General features: G+C 47.7%; 1 protein-coding gene across 10 annotated transcripts in view; it reads left to right on the top strand.

The window, feature by feature from the left end:
* Nucleotides 1-13,172, top strand: part of PC (pyruvate carboxylase) — a 102,830-nt gene that overhangs the window by 35,328 nt on the left and 54,330 nt on the right. For 2 of the 10 annotated variants that reach the window (XM_061407090.1, XM_061407092.1), the window contains exon 1: nucleotides 11,820-12,049. The exons of 7 other annotated variants lie outside the window; for them this stretch is intronic. The gene's annotated coding sequence lies outside the window, so the exon portion shown is untranslated. Of the gene's footprint in view, nucleotides 1-11,819; nucleotides 12,174-13,172 lie in introns of those variants that run through there. One more of the 10 variants, XM_061407098.1, reaches the window with a different exon arrangement.

Below are 13,172 nucleotides of genomic sequence, written 5' to 3'. Positions count from 1 at the left end.
CTGACCTCTTTTCTTGGCTTATCAATTTTCCACATCCTGGAACTCCTTATCCCAGGTAGGAAAGGGGGAGGGGCCATCTCTGGAAATCTACACTGGTTTGAGTTGGCCTTTACTATAAGCAGGGGACCCATGACATTCCTCAGGGGGTCAGGGAGCTCATCTTGCAGATGGTTTGCCCGAGGTCACAAAGAACCGGGCCTGGGACCCTGGTGCTCTGCCACCATGTCTTCCGTACATTCGGAGTGCCGTGTTCTCTTCTTTCAGGGTTTATTTGTTCTCTAAACATTTAGCCAGTGCCTGCCCGGGTTCCTGCCCTGCTGGGCTTGGGATGCCAAGATTAGTAAGCCATGGTCTCAGGCCTGGCTGTGTAGGGAGCTACTCGCTGCCCATGACCAGCCACATCAGTTGGGGTGTCAGGCTTCACTGAACCGTCTTTGGAGCACAGACTGCATGAATAAATGTGCTTGGCAACCAGCAGAACAAGTGCTCCATCCGTAGCCATGAACCTGGCCTGCCCATCGCCAGGGAAAGACAGTGGGCTGGGTGGGGTGGTGCAGGCACTCAGGAAGGATTCAGTGAATGAGATCTGGGTGCCTTCCCTGGAAAGCGGGGCCCATGCACAGAAAGCCTAGGGGCTGACGGGAGAGCGAAGGAGGCGGTCTGGGCCCCTCAGAAAGCTCATTGGTTTTAGCCTGTCCCACCGGCCGTAGGGGGAGTTCTAGCAGAATCTATTGGTGGCTAAAAGCAGTGCTGGTTGATGTGTTAGTTTAGGGGATGAGGAACAGGAGCGACTGGAGCAGAGGTGGATGGCTACTGGTATGAGAGCATCTGGGAGAGACTGAGCTGCTATGGGGAGGAAGGGTGGTTAGCACTTAGCTTGAAATGCTGAAAGATGAAGCAATAGCTGGTGCCTAGGCGAGGGCCGAGAAAGGAGAGTGAGCTGAATCTGGGGTCTCGGTGGCCCAGAACCATCCTTACCCCTCCCCTGTGCTCGCGTCTGAAGGTCAGGAAATCCCACCTGATCACTCACATCAGTATATTTGTCACGGAAAGCCTCAGAACCTGGCCGGTGCCTCTCGAAGAACTGTTCCCCACGAGGCCAGCTGAGGCCTACTGCCCTTTCCCACCAGCCCCCATGGAGGGGAGGACCCCTGCACTGGGCCCTGAGTTGTCAGCAGCCAGCCCCAGCTGCAGGGGCCACTGTGTAGCTGAGAGACTTGCACTTGCTACCCAGCGGTTTACCGAGTGCTCACCCTCTCCTTGGCCCCTTGCTGCTTGCTGGAGTCACAGCAGGGAACCAGAAAGACGACCCTGATCTCCTGTCCTCAGGGAGACAGACAAGAGGGCCAGGAGAAGCCTCCCCCGCTGTGCTGTTATCTGCTTCCCAGCAGGCAGCCTCTGGGTGTGGATCTTCCCAGAACACTGTGGGCAGGTTTCATGGCTCAAACTCTCAGTGAACCGGAGTGGGGGTTCACTGTGGCAGCCACACCCTCCTTGGCTGGAGCCACGCCCCATCTCTGTCTAACCGATCTGTCTTCCAGGTGAGCCCCTTACCTTCCCGCGCACCCTAGGACCCCGGGTTACTGCTTCTAAGCAGCCCACGGTATTGCCATGGTATCGGGTGAAGGTCCTCTCCTTACATCAGGGCTGCAGTTACGCAGCAGCTGGCCTTCTGTCTGTCTCCCTGAGGACAGGAGATCAGGGTCGTCTTTCTGGTTCCCTGCTGTGACTCCAGCAAGGAGCAAGGGGCCATTCCACCTGATGGTCTTCTCCAGTCCTTTAGCAGAGACTTTGGGATATTTGTCACGGAAGCCTTAGTACTTGGCTTAGTGCCTCTCAAGGAATTGTTCTCCGTGAGGTAACATTCCGAACCCAGACTGGGATCCACATCAGTCCCTTTGTGGTGCTGTCAACCCTCTACCCTGTGCAGGGACAACCAGATGTCCTGTGGGGTTGTCCCTGGGCCCAAAGTCCAGTCTCCATTCCAGGAGGGCAGCTTCCACTGCTGACCACAGTATTTCATATGTAGGATTGTGTTAGGTTGCGTGGCCAAAATAGTTTTGACATACTCCTTTTGAGTGACTCAAGTTTTTTTATATAGTGTGGGGAATTTCCCCTGCCCCCTCTCCACCCCCGCCCCCAAGTATTTGCCTCGGACTCCACGTATCCTAGGGCAGCTGGGGGCTTCCCCTCAGGGCTTCCAGCTCTGCCTAGCTGCTCTCAGCCTGGATTGGAAAATAGGATAAAGGCCTATTGTTTGTCCCTTGGGCCTGAATGGCACTGTTTTCTTCTTTCAGCTCCCAGGCCAGCAGCTTTTCTGCCGCTGCAGTTCTAACAGTCTAGTCACAAATGAGAAATCCGTTCCCACCCTGACATCACATTGTTTTACTGGGATCCTGGGAGGATAAGGCTTTGAGCCAACATGCCGTCTTGTGTTGGTTGCTGCTGGGTGGGAGCTGATAGCTAAGGTGCTGAGAGGGGGGCCTTTCCTACCAAGAGACCTTAGTTTGCAGAAAGGAAAAGGGGGAAAACCCTTCTGTTCACATTGACCTAAGGGGCTGGTTGGTAGGAATCTGGGCTAGCTCTGACTGGCAGGAAGGGGCTGGGAGGGAATGCAGAGAACTGGTAGGAAGGCCCCCCTGCCAGGTGAACTGGGACCGAGGGCAGCTGGGCAGAGTCATGGTGATGCATTTGCTGCCCTCTTGTCTTTCTTCTTTGCCTCCTGCCATCCTTCCCCAGCCGCACGCATCCTGCTTCACCCAGTCTAGTGCTGAGCTGGAGAACAATCCTAAGACTGAAGGCACCTCTTTTGTGTCGAGGGCAAAGGAATGAAAAAGTGGCATGGGGCCGAGAGAAAACAAGCAGAGAGTTTGTCTATGAGACTTTGAAATCACAGGAAGCGATCTGCTCAGCTGCAATGCTTTGGCCCTTTAAGCCTGTCAAATAAAAGGTACTGAGGTCAGCCCGCCTGCCCTGACCCAGTGCGGGAATCACAGCACTGCGCTGACCTCTGCTACCTCCTCTGTCACAAAGTGAAGAATCCTGTTTGCTTGATTTTAAAGTTGTTTTTCCTTCTCTCAGTCCACAGGGAGTGGCCTCCTAGACCTAGTTCCTCAAGTGGGGTCCCCGGGTCCCTGCTGGTCCTCAGAGGGGCCCCTGAGTCAGATTTTCATATAATACTAGGAAATTACGTGCCTTTTTCACTGTGTTCACGTTTGCACCAATGGTGCATAAGAAATGGTGGGCAAATGGCTGGCGGCTTGAGAAGAATTGGGGTGGATCTCTTCACCTCCACACACTTGCAGTTCAAAAGAGCCAGCTTATGGGACTTCCCTGGCGATCCAGTGGTTAAGGCTTTGCATTTTCAATGCAGAGGGTGCGGGTTTGATCACTGGTCAGAGAACTAAGATCCCGCATGCAATGTGGCGTGGCCAAAAAAAAGCCAGCTTCAGTTAAGACTGGTCTTGATGAAGCAGTAAAATGAACACATTTTATTACCTCTGTATGCTTTTGTGCAGGTCTTTGACATTCTGTGTGTTGAGATGGGAAGTAAATGAACTGTATTCGTTGGCTCAAGGGAAAGCACTTCTGGGGTTTTTGAGTTACAAGCTGAAAACTTGTAACTTTAGTTCAGCTTGTAACTCAAAACCCCCTTTTCCCAGGAGATGCTATTTTTACTTGCAAATAACTAGTAGCCATGGTTATTCAGACTTGGGTACTTGACAAAACTTTCTCTTGAAAATGAATGTAGTGAGTCTGTTGCTTCAAAGAAAACAACTAACAGTATTTGTTGCCAATGGTAAAATTAGAGCTTTCAAGCCAAAATTAGAATTTTGGAAAGCTTATATCCATTCTCTTGAGCTTGACAGCTTCTCAATACTTAAAAGTTTTCTGATGAGATTGGTGATATGACACCTATGACATCTTGGCATTTTATTATAAAGTGTGTCAACATCTTGAAGATCAGCATAATTCAGTAAACTGATATTTTCCAAATGACCAGGATATGAATTTACAAAATTATGTTGGGAAGAGGCCCGCTTGGAATTTAAGAAAAGCCAGTGGATTTTAACATAACAGTAAAGTTCATAGGGTTTCATATTTCACACTATAATTTAGTATTTGTCAAGTTTTGATATAGTACCAAACATTGGTATCCACAATTGTCTGAAAAAGCTATGAAAATATTGCTGTTGTTATTCAGTCGCTCAGTGATGTCCTACTCTTGGTGACCCCATGGACTGCAGCATGCCAGGCTTCCCTGTCCTTCATCATATCCCAGAGCTTGCTCAAACTCACGTCCATTGAGTCGGTGAAGCCATCCAACCATCTCATCCTCTGTCATCCCTTTCTCCTGACTTCAATCGTTCCCAGCATCAGGGTCATTTCTAATGAGTTGGCTCATTAGCATAGTCAGTGAAGCAGAAGTAGATGTTTTTTGGAATTCTCTTGCTTTTTCTATGATCCAGCGGATGTTGGCAATTTGATCTCTGGTTTCTCTGCCTTTTCTAAATCCAGCTTGAACACCTGGGAGTTCTCAGTTCACTTTCTGTTGAAGCCTAGCTTGGAGAATTTTGATCATTACCTTGCTAGTATGCGAAATGAGTGCAATTGTACCATAGTTTGAGCATTCTTTAGCATTGCTTTTCTTTGGAATTGGAATGAAAACTGACCTTTTCGAGTCCTGTGGCCACTGATAAGTTTTCCAAATTTGCTGGCTTGTTGAGTGCTAATTTCCAAATTAGCACGTTCACAGCGTCATCTTTTACAATTTGACATAACTCAGCTGGAATTCCATCATCTCCAGTAGCTTTGTTTATAGTGATGCTCCCTGAAGCCCACTTGACTTCGTACTCCAAGATGTCTGGCTCTAGGTGAGTAATCACACCATCGTGGTTATCTGGGTCATGAAGATCTTTTTTGTGTAGTGTGTAGTTCTTCTGTGTGTTCTTGCCACTTCTTAATCTCTTCTGCTTCTGTTAGGTCCATACCGTTTCTGTCCTTTATTGTGTCCGTCTTTGCATGAAATGTTCCATGGTATCTCTAATTTTCATGAAGAGATGTCTAGTCTTTCCCATTCTATTGTTGTCCTCTATTTCTTTGCATTCTTCACTTAGGAAGGCTTTCTTATCTATCTTTGTTATTCTTTGGAACTCTCTGTTCAGATGGATATGTCTTCCCTTTTCTCCTTTGCCTTTGGCTTCTCTTCTTTTCTCAGCTATTTGTAAGGCCTCCTCAGACAACCATGTTGCCCTTTTGCATTTCTTTTTCTTGGGAATGGTTTTGATCACCACCTCCTGTACAGTGTTATGAACCTTTGTCCATAGTTCTTCAGGCACTCTATCATATCTAATCCCTTGAATCTATTTGTCACTTCACTATATAATCGTAAGGGATTTGATTTAGGTCATACCTGAATGGGCTAGTGGTATTCCCTACTTTCTTCAATTTAAGTCTGAATTTTGCAATAACGAGTTCATGATCTGAGCCACAGTCAGCTCCCAATCTTGTTTTTGCTGACTGTATAGAGCTTCTCCGTCTTCAGCTGCAAAGAATATAATCAGTATGATTTCAGTCTGATTTCACCTGTATTGATTATCTGGTGATATCCATGTGTAGAGTCATCTCTTGTGTTGTTGGAAGAGGGTGTTTGCTACGACTAACGTGTTGTCTTGGCAAAATCTCTGTTAGCCTTTGTCCTGCTTCATTTTGTACTCCAGGGCCAAACTTGCCTGTTACTCCAGGTATGTCTGGCCTTCCTGCTTCTGCATTCCAGTTCCCCTTTTATGAAAAGGACATCTTTTTTTGATGTTAGTTCTAAAATATGAAAATATTACTTCCTAAAAAAGGAAATTACTTCCATTTGCATTTTCTTAAGACTAATTATATTAAGCATCTTTTCTCATGCTTACCGCCCATTTGTACGTCTTCTTTGGAGAAATGTATATTCAAATCTGTTGCCCACTTTTAGTTGTGTTGTTTTTGTTTTGAGTTATGAGAGTTCTTTATATATCCTGGATATCAGACCCTTATCCGATTATGTGATTTATAAAACTATTCTCCCATTCTGTGGTTTGTCTTTTTCACTTTCTCGCTGGGGTCCTTGAAAGCACACAAAAGTTTCATTTTGACAAAGCCAGTTTATCTTTTTTTTTTTTTTTTGATTGCTTGTGCTTTTGATGTCATAGCTAAGAAACCATTGCTTAATCCAAAGCCACAAGGATTTATATTTGTTTCTAAGATTTTTACAGTTTTAGACCTTAAATTTAAGTCTTTGATTCATTTTGTGTGAGTTTCTGTAGATGGTGTTAGATAGGGGTGCAGTTTCATTCTTTTGCATCTGTATATCTAGGTGTTTTCCAGCACCATTTGTTGAATTGTCTTGATGCCCTGTTGAAGATCAGTTGACTATAAATGTGAGAGTTTTCTGGACCCTCATTTCCGCTCCACTGATCTCTGTCCATATCCCAGTTCCACACTGTTTTCGATTACTGTAACCTTGTAGTGGGTTTTGAAATTGGCAAGTATGAGTCCTTCAACTGTGTGCGTTTTCATTATTATTATTATTTTTTTTTTTTGCTGTTCTAGTTCCTTTGCATTTAAATGTGGATTTTATTTTTTTTAAGAGTTTTTTTATGTGGACCATTTGAGCCATTTAAAATCTTAAAAGATGATGCTGTGAAAGTGCTGCACGCAATATGCCAGCAAATTTGGAAAACTCAGTGATGGCCACAGGACTGGGAAAGGTCCATTTTCATCCCCATCGCAAAGAAAAGCAATGCCAAAGAATGTTCAAACTATATACAATCGCACTCATTTCACATGATAGCAAGGTAATACTCAAAATCCTTCAAGTTAGGCATCAGCAGTACATGAACTGAGAACTACCAGATGTTCAAGCTGAATTTAGAAGGGGCAGAGGAGCCAGAGATCAAATTGCCAACATCTGTTGGATCGTAGAAAAAGGAAGGGAATCACAGAAAAACATCTAGTTCTATTTCATTGACTATGCTAAAGCATTCAACAGTGTGGATCACAACAAACTGTGGAAAATCCTTAAAGAGATGGGGATACCAGACCTCCTTATCTGTCTCCTGAGAAACCTGTATGCAGGTCAAGAAGCAACAGTTAGAACCAGACATGGAACAATGGACTGGTTCCAAATTGGGAACAGAGTACATCACATCTCTATATTGTCTCCCTGCTTAGTTAACTTTTATGCAGAATATATCATGCAAAATGCTGGGCTGGATGAATCACAAGCTGGAATCAAGGTTGCTGGGAGAAATATCGACAACCTCAGAAATGCAGATGATACCTCTCTAAGGGAATCAAGCAAAGGAGGAGCTAAAGAGACTTGATGAGGGTGAAAGGAGAGTGAAAAAGCTGGCTTAAAACTCAACATTCAAAAAACTAAGATCATGGCAACCAGTCCCATCACTTCATTGCAAAAAGATGGGGGGAAAGTGGAAACAGTGGCAAATCTTATTTTCTTGGGCTCCAAAATCACTGCAGGTGGTGACTTAAGCCATGAAATTAAGACACTTGCTCCTTGGAAGAAAAGCTATGACAAACCCAGTCAATGTATTAAAAAGTAGAGACATTACTTTGCTGACAAAGGTCTGTATGGTCCTTTGGTTTTTCCAGTAGTCATGTATGGATGTGAGAGTTGGACAATAAAGAAGGCTGAACATCAAAGAATTGATGCTTTTGAACTGTGGAGTTGGAGAAGACTCTTGAGAGTTCCTTGGACTGCAAGGAGAACAAACCAGTCAATCCTAAAGGAAATTAACTCTAAATATTCATTGGAAGGACTAATGCTGAAGCTGAAGCTCCAGTATTTTGGCCACCTGATTTGAAGAGCTGATTCATTGGAAAATACCCTGATGTTGGGAAAAATTGAGGGCAGGAGAAGGGGGCAACAGAGGATGAGATGGTTGGATGGCATCACTGATTCAATGGACATGAGTTTGAGCAAACTCAGGGAGATAGTGAAGGATAGGGAAGCCTGGCATGCTGCAGTCTGTGGGGTCACAAAAAGAGTCAGACATGACTTAGAAATTGAACAATGACAGTTTTTTTAAAGACTTGATTTGAATTTGTTACAATATTGGTTTTGTTTTTTATTTTTTGGCCAAGCAGCATGTGGGATCCTAGCTTCCCAACCAGGGATCAAACTCTTACACTCCCTGTGTTGGAAGGCGAAGTCTTAACCACTGGACCACCAGGGAAGTCCCCTCATGTAGATTTTCTAATCATCTTGTCAGTTTCCAGTAAAGTCAGCTGTTGTTTTGGATAGAGATGGCAGGCATTGAAACTGTAGATCAATGCGGGGAGTATTGCCATTTTAACACTTAAGTCTCTGATCCATGAACGTGATGAGTTTTTCCTTTTGATTAGGTCTCTACAGACATTCAATGATACTTTTGTAGTTTTCAGCAAACCAGCCTGCATTTCTTTCATTACATTTGTTCCTCTGAATTTTATTCTTTTTGATACTTGTCTTACTGTGTATTGATTTACCTTTATCTTGCTTACCCTCATCCCCACTCTCTCCTCTCAACTAGGCTGAGTCTCCATAGGGCCTGGCACTTGGGTAGCACAGTGCACTGCAGTAAAGGTTTTATGGTTTATTATTTTTTAAAATCCACACTGCCTTTGTGAAGGAGGCGTGGTTATTACTATCCCTGGCCTAATTGGTTGAAGAAACTGAAGCCCGGTATGCAGTGACTCTCAGCCCAACACTGTTAAGGGTAGCAGAGGGAGGACCAGGGTTGTTCTGACTCACAACTCCTTCCAGTCATCATCCTGCGTGAGACTGATGCTCTATTCTTGGCTCCCAGGCTTGTTTCTGTGTCACTGCCTCTTTTATCTTGAGCCCAGGATGTAATGAGAAGAGAGAAGGATTAACTCTGATATTATAAGGACTGACCCTTGGGATCACTTTTCTGGTCATCTCTAATGTGCCAGGCTCTAGGCATTTCAAAAACCCATGACCTCATTAAGCCCTCAGAGTAGCTTTATAAGATGACTCAGAACATTCTGCGTTTTATAGATGAGGAAACTAAGGCTCGAAGGGTCATGTCAACTTTTAAGCCAAAGTGGGAATTACGTGCTGGAGCTGCAGCTCAGCACAGTTCCCAGAGCTCAGGGTGCGGCGCTGGGTGAGGGGAGGTGTGGTGCTGGATGGTGTGTGCAGTGGAGGAGGAGGAGAATGCGGGTTTCATGGAAATTGTGAGGCTCTTTAACACTAGTGTTGGGTTAGGTCCATCCAGAAACATTTGCTCATTGGCCTAGAACTGACATCTCAAAGTGGTGGGTTTGTCGAATCCTTCCGAGGGTGTGAAGAGCTCACAGAGGCCTGGAGACAGCCCCTGGGACCTTACGCCCTGTGGTGTAATCCATGGTGATTAACTGGTGGTGGAAGCTCGTTTGCCACGTCTAGGTCTTGTCTCTACCTTCCGCATGGTGAATTCTTAAAGTGCAGGGGTCATCACCTTCTGTCTTGGTTTCTCCATAGCACGTAGCACTGTTTCTGTTACCTGGTGGGCATTCCTTATTAGCTCTCTCTCTTTTTTTCTTTCAAACTTTAAACTTTTTGTTTTGTGTTGGGGTATAGCCAATTAACTATGTCGTGGTAGTTTTAGGTGAACAGCAAAGGGACTCACGTGTATCCATTCTCCCCCAAACTTCCCTTCCAGCCAAACTGCCACAGAACAGTGAGCAGAGTTACTGGATACTGCGCTATCCAGTAGGTCCCTGTTGTTATCCATTTTGAAAATAGCAGTGTGTACATGACCCGACCTTCCTCTTTGCATAAATGGAAGACAGTCTGTCTGCTTGCTTTTGCTCCATAGACGTCGCAGACTTGCAGTGCCTCTGTGGCTGGATTTGGTAGAGAACAGGGGACCAAGGCCATTAGCCATACAGGGGCCCAGCCGCTCTGGTGGTACGAGACAAGAGGCTTGGGACGGAAGCAGGATCTGCCTCTTGTTGCCCACCTTTCCGCATCCAGGGAGCCGAGTGCAGACCAGTGTCTTTCCTCTGTAGAGTCCCTGGTGGGAAGTCTGTCTGTCACACCGTGGTCAACAGCGTTGTTTCCATGTCCGAGCAACCCTTATGAACCAGAGCAGCAGTGAGTAACTTTGCCATCAGTTTACCTGAGGCAGACCCTTCCTCCCCTCCTCCACTTCCGTTTCCTAAGTTAAAGAAAACAGCCATGAAGAAGTAGTAATTGGTGGCCTTGGTGGTGTTTCACAACTGCATAGGAAGTTAGTTGCTGCAATTTCCAGTGCTGGAAGTTCTGTTCCGCTTAGACTGAAAACAGCAGGAAGGATGATTTCGTGTCTCTGTGATGCAGGTGAGGTTGGGGGAAGCCCGCCTTTCTCTCCAGCCTTGTTGTGGCAACTGGTGTCCCTGCCACACCAAGCCTCGCGTGGCTTGTGAACTCGCAAGGCCAGGTGGCCTCCCCGTCACAATTCTCCCTCTTCCCGGAACACTTCTTCCTGCTTCCCTACCAGGCCACCTGTCAGCCTCTTCCTTATCCTCCAGGGTTAGCTCTGGATCCCTTTCCTGCTGCTGTTGAATAGAACGTGGCTATTCATAATAACCAGATCCTTTGAGCTCCCACAAACAACTGTGCAAGGTATGTGTTGTAATCCCCGTTTTACAGATGACGAACCATTTTTCTGTTCCCAGACAGAGCCTTTCACTGGAATGTCATTCTGGCCTCATCTCCCAGGATCTCCAGCTGCCTATAATTTGCAGGGTCTAGGAGTGGTTCTCACCCTGCCTTGGTGGCCCGGAGGGGAGTCACGAGGCTACTTGTTGTCAGCTCTGGAGAAAGATGGAGAAGAGGTGGAAACAGAAGTACCTGTGTGGGTCAGGATCTGGATCCTAGAGGAGTGAGCAAGCTCCCTGCCTCTCTGTGCTTTCACTTAATTTGTGGGCTCCTGGAGGCTCCTGCGATGTGGACCTCTGCCTGACGTAGGGGCCAGCGTGTCCCCATTTCATTAGCAGGCTCAGCACACCACGTTAGCTGGGCACCACTCGCCATGACACGTGGAGTCAGAGAAAGCCCTCTCTGACTAATTAACCTTGGGTTCTGGACACTAAGCAAAGTGTTAGGACAGTGAGTTATTGACTCCGCTTCCTCCAAGAACGCGGCAGGGCTGAGGCCGGTTTGTCTGTTGTTTTGGTGGTAGCGGGTGGCGCCCAGGGGGTGGGCGCTCTGTTCCTGTTCTTGATTGGCCTGGTCTTGGGAGAATAGTACCTTAAATGGACTGGCCTGGGTGGGCTCAGTAGTGTGGGCAAGCATTTTAAAACCTTGCTAAGGGAGTTCCCTGGTTGCCTAGTGGTTAGGATTCGGTGCTTTCACTGCTGTTGCCCAGGTTCAATCCCTGGTCGGGGGCAAGCTGCACGGTGTGGCCAAAAATTAAATTTAAAAATTAAAACCCTTGCTCACACCAGGTCAACAGCCCGTAAGAGCCACGAGGTTGACATATGCCCTTGCGAGAAATCCAGTCTCTTGGCCACATGATGTCACCTGTTCCCAGGGGACAGCCTGAGACATCCCGAGGACTCAGCAGGAGGAGAAGGACATTAGATGCCTCAGTTTTTCTTCTCCCGGGGGATCCTCTGCCTCTTTTCTTAGGCCAGAAGGTCCCTCTCCTGCCCAGCTCTCCATCCCTGGCCTGCTCCTCCGCCCCCTGTAAAACCCAAACACACTGCCCTTTAATCCTTCCGCCAGAACCCTCGGGCAGCGGCTTTTCACCGCCTCCTCCCAGCTCACCCCTGACCTGATTTTGTGTTTTTTGCCTTTTCTCAAACAGTCTGTTCAAGGTCTAGTCGTGAGCTGGAGGTTGGCTCATAAGCAGCCTCTCTCTCCCCTGAGCTGTAAGGGAGGGGGCAATTCTGGAAAGTCATTGACAGAGGCTTAACCCAGAACGTCACTTATAAACAGGCAGCGGGCAGAGGGCCCAGACTTGGGTGTTCGCTCCGGCACCGAGGACAGTGTGGCCTCCCTGGGCCCTGCGGACCAGCTGCCGCGGTAAGGGGACCACCCTCAGCACCTCCAGGTTGCTCTCCTGGGGGGGCGTGCATGCACTGTGGCCGCCGTTTCTCTCCTCGCTAGAAGTTGGCAGCCTTCTCATACTTGGGAAAGGAGACGGCAGGTGGGTTCTGGGGCAGGAACCCGGGAGGGCTGGGCTAGACCGGTGGGGACACTGGTCAGGGGTGGGCAAAACAGAGGAGCCCGAGGAAGACAAACCCTACCGACGGTCAGAAGGGGTTCTGCCCAAGACCTAGGGACAGAGGAAGATGGACCATGGGCCCTGGAGCTCTGGGCTAGAACGCCTTTGTGTGGTGGCTGCATTTAGGGGAAAGGCCACCTGGTTCCTTTGCCTGTGTCCCTTGCGGAGATGGTGCAGCTGGCGGCAGTCAGGGGAAGCGTCCGCTCTGAGCACAGCACCAGGCCAGGGGCCTGAAGCGGACACGTGCTGAGATGCACGTCCTTGGCTCACTCGGGTCTGGATGAAGAGCGCTGGAGCCCCGAGCCGGAAGGCCTGGCTCTCCCTTAGGAGCCTGGGAAAGATCAACTCTCCTCTGGACGTGAGTCTGTGATTGTATCCTAGACAGCAGTGAATGGAAAGCAGGTGGCACCGCCTCCTGGGAGGCCAGCTTTCTGGCGTTTGAGCAGACTCACAGTTTAGGTGTAAGCAGGGAGGACTTCTCCCATTTGCTTAGAAGAAAACCTTTCCCTCAGTTTACGGGGAGGAAAAACAGAAACGGGCCCCAGATGGCTTCTGGTTCTTATCTTCAACTGCAAACAAGCCAATCTCTCCTCCAGGTCACAGGGTAAAGACTCATGGAGAAGGGAGAGACTGGCTGTGTGTGGTGTGTTTGTGTTTCAAGGAATAGATGAAGGGGACGGACATGCAGTTCCCTTTGTTTTGTCCCGAACTTCCCAGGAGCAGAAGTGAATAAGGAATGTGCCTTTTCTCCCTAGTGTCCTGGACCAGGGATGCAGGGATGTGGTTCCTCTGACTTTATTCTTGGTCAGGCAACTTGAAGAGATGCCTGTCATGAGGAGGAATCAGAGATGAGGCCGTCAGTACTTACTAATCTGGATGGATCTGGAACAATCTTGTTTGTGTATTTGGTCTCCTGACTGG

The sequence above is a fragment of the Bos javanicus genome, chromosome 29 (genome assembly GCF_032452875.1).
Source record: "Bos javanicus breed banteng chromosome 29, ARS-OSU_banteng_1.0, whole genome shotgun sequence".
Lineage (NCBI taxonomy): Eukaryota > Metazoa > Chordata > Mammalia > Artiodactyla > Bovidae > Bos > Bos javanicus.
This window is presented reverse-complemented; position numbering and strand designations above follow the sequence as displayed.